At 45.3% G+C, this 3506-nt stretch overlaps 1 protein-coding gene across 2 annotated transcripts in view; it reads right to left on the bottom strand.

Moving 5' to 3' along the window:
* Positions 1 to 3506, bottom strand: part of ARL8B (ADP ribosylation factor like GTPase 8B) — a 30265-nt gene that overhangs the window by 26138 nt on the left and 621 nt on the right. The window lies entirely within an intron of this gene.

Raw genomic sequence — 3506 nt, 5'->3', positions numbered from 1 at the left:
AAGCAACAGAGGGTCCTGTGGCACCTTTGAGACTAACAGAAGTACTGGGAGCATAAGCTTTCGTGGGTCAGAACCTCACTTCTCACTTCACTTGCATCTGAAGAAGTGAGGTTCTGACCCACGAAAGCTTATGCTCCCAGTACTTCTGTTAGTCTCAAAGGTGCCACAGGACCCTCTGTTGCTTAATAATAGTGTTCACCCATATAAATTTCAGTGCTTTAAAGCCAAAGACTAAGCAATTGTTAGTAAAATGTACCATCTTTTGATCTTCAAATAGTAGACACATCCTCCTTCTGCCCCGGAGGATGGGGGGAAAAAAAAAAAAAGTGTTTACTTAACATCTCTTCTCCCAATAAGTGGTACTTCTACCACTTCAACCAGTTACACACTGTATGTTCTTTCATCTATCATGAGCTCCTAGTACAGTACATTTAGAGTACTAGGTGTTCATGGGGTTGTTTTTCAAAGGATGTGGGAGTGAAAGAACATTACAAATGTCACTGACCAGTTTGGTAGCCAGAATAGACTCAAACAAAACTACCACTAAGTAGAGAGAGTCTATTCCCTCTCCTATCCAGTTGATATGTACAAGAAATTTTGATTCCAGTCTTCTTGTTGCTGGCATCCCATCATTTCCCCACTTCTTCACCACTGAAGTGAGTCTTGGCTGTAAAAGACTAGAGAGACAGCCAGCACTAGTAATCTGGGGCTAAGAACGGACAGAGCTGAGGGCTCTGCCTGCTAGGCCAGACAGCTCCCGAAGTCAACAAGCTATCAGGATTGTGAGGTTAATCCTGTTGCTCAAAGTTTGGTTGTTCTGGCCAGCTACAGAGAGGATCCTGAAGCACAGGAAAGACTAGTATTGCAGGGCCTGCCTTAAGTCTGTTCAATCATTTTAAAACCTGGTTCAGCCTTCTGAAAAGCAGAGAGAGCTTCACTTTGAGGACTACCATACTACCTTCCCTACCAAAAAAAATAAATAAATAAAATAAATAATAATAAAAAAAGAGCCTCTCTCCCAAACACTAACAACTTAGTCCTGCAGATGTGCTTAGCCAACAAGACAGAGGCTAAATTTATGGAGGAAGTGTTACTCAATTATTAGAGTGTCCTTGTTACACAGTATTAGGATGACACCAAGTTAGAGTGACATTCTTGATTAGGCAATGTAACTGCCAGAACACGAGAAAGTCAGTTACATTTACTGAGCAAGACCTAAATTCTTCAACATCTGCAAGTTGAAAACTTGGTAAATAAAGTTTCCTTTCCAACAGGTTAGTCAAATAAAACTTTGATCAGAGTGGCATGCACACAAAGAATAAAATAGAAATACTGATTTGAGCAGAGCTTATCCTTCACAACCAGTAAACTGCAAACATAAGCTCTGAAATACATCAAGACTGTCAAAGTGCCCAACAGTTGTATTACGCCTTGCACACACTGAGGGACAGTCTGGTTTACCAGACCTGGTGAATATACTATCTAAAGTCCTTATATTTATTTATTTATTTTTAAAACAGCTACAGGACAGTACTGAATCCATGAAAATGCTTTTTGGCAGAAGGGTGACGTAAGAAGTGAGGACTATCCAAGCTTAACAGAACACAAAATGTAAAATCTGTGTGGCTGTAAAAGAATCATACTGTTCCCACTCTTACGCAGCCAAAAAGTTGGCTTGTCTCTACCAAGATAAGCTTCTTAGCCAACTTACACCCAAGAATTCAGTACATCAAGTGATTGTCATATCCACGCCAGACCAAAACTGGTTTAATGCCTCAGTTTCATTTAAGTGCCTCACTCATGTAAGTGACTTGGACTATCAGTTATGCCCTTTACTGCATGTGAACGAAAACACCAAGTCATATGTAGCCTTCCCCAGCTGCAGTATTGGATACCAATAGCAGAGCCAGAGGAAACATATGCAATTCAGTGTTCCAGGCAAGTCATTCAATTTGTCTCCTGTTCAGTGACAGTCATAAGAAACTTCACACAGGAGGCCTCAGACTTCTAATTGGTTCAGTGAATCCATCAGAGCACACCAACCAACCATGAAGTGATTTTCTTCAGCTATTCAGAAAGTGTATGCCCTAAAACATTCTATTAACAGGAGAAGGTATAGATTGTTGGAATCAGAATATTTTTAGCAGCTAGGAATTAGCAGCAGAGTGTAGACATAGGAGAGGAGTGCAATGTCAGGAGCAGACCTTCATGACAAGAAAAGAAAGCAGCTTTAAGCAGTTTATGGCAGATTATCAGAAATAAAATGGAAGAAAGTGGTTGAAGGCACTCTTCACGTTATGTGGTTGTTAGTATAGTTTGCCTAGACAACATGACATGGGAAGCTGTCCTAAAACCAGGTCATCAAGCTATGCTGTAAGCAGTATTATGGCTGTCAGTAGAGAGTCTGTGTACACATCAAGCAAACTATGCTACATTTGTTAGTACAGAAAGCACCATGTTGTAGCTATAGTTCTAGTGAGGCCATCTCAACCCAGCAGTCTTAGTTTTAAGGAAAGCGCATGATGGATCATCAGCAAGAGAGACAGTTATTACAGCCAGTATTTTATCCCACAAAACCCAATACACAGAATGTCAGTTTTATTCTAGTCCACTGTACTTCTATGTTCCAGTTGCATGGATGCTATATAGGATACTGTGCCAGGAACTGTAAAATGCAACAAGATTTGTAGATTATGGCTAATTACAAACCAAATTAAAGCTCAGACAAGTGGGTACCTAATCCTGCTCAAAAGTAGCTACCAACCCCTCATTACTAAATAATGGCATTGCAATGAGGCCTGTAGGAGCAGCTGGTAGGAAGCAGTGGTCTCCCTACCAGACAGAGGAGACCTCCATTGGCCTCTGTGCAGTGCCAGCACTGCTAGCCTGCTGCAACCTCCTGTTTTGAGGGTTGGGTCTTCAGACCTGCCCTAAGGTTGCTCAAAGAGATGGCCCATCCCCCCAAAATCCACCATTCCCATACACCGAGCCAAAAGTCATCCCCTAACCACTGCCAGAAACCTCCTCCAACCATACTCCACCCCACCTAAAGGCTGGGAGAGGAGAGCAGCCTGTCCCAACCCCCAACCGCCACCCAGAGACAGGCCTGCTTACACCCCATCCAACCCAATTGGGGGGCAGACCAAGGGATTTGGACTCCCTCCAACACTCTCTCTCCCCCCATTACCCCCATGGCCCAGAGAGCCCCCCCCCCAGCCCAATAGGAGATGGATTAAGGGACTCAGACCACTCCTACCCCCTCTCCCCAGTACCCCCCCAAGACGGAGAGAAACCCCCCCCCAGCCCAATAGGAGATGGACTAAGGGACTCAAATCACTCCTACTCCCTCTCCCCTGTACCCATCCCCCAAGACACAGAGAACGACACAGAGACACCCCCCCCCCCCCGCCGCCCCACGGCACCCCGCCCCCCCCCCCCCCCCCCCCCCCCCCCCCCCCCAGGCCCCCTGCCCCCCCCCCCCCCCCCCCCCCCCCCCCCCCCCCCCC

The sequence above is a fragment of the Trachemys scripta genome, chromosome 7 (assembly GCF_013100865.1).
Source record: "Trachemys scripta elegans isolate TJP31775 chromosome 7, CAS_Tse_1.0, whole genome shotgun sequence".
NCBI classification, from domain to species: Eukaryota; Metazoa; Chordata; order Testudines; family Emydidae; genus Trachemys; species Trachemys scripta.
The sequence above is the reverse complement of the archived record's forward strand: the minus strand, read 5'-3'. Positions and strand labels throughout refer to the sequence as shown.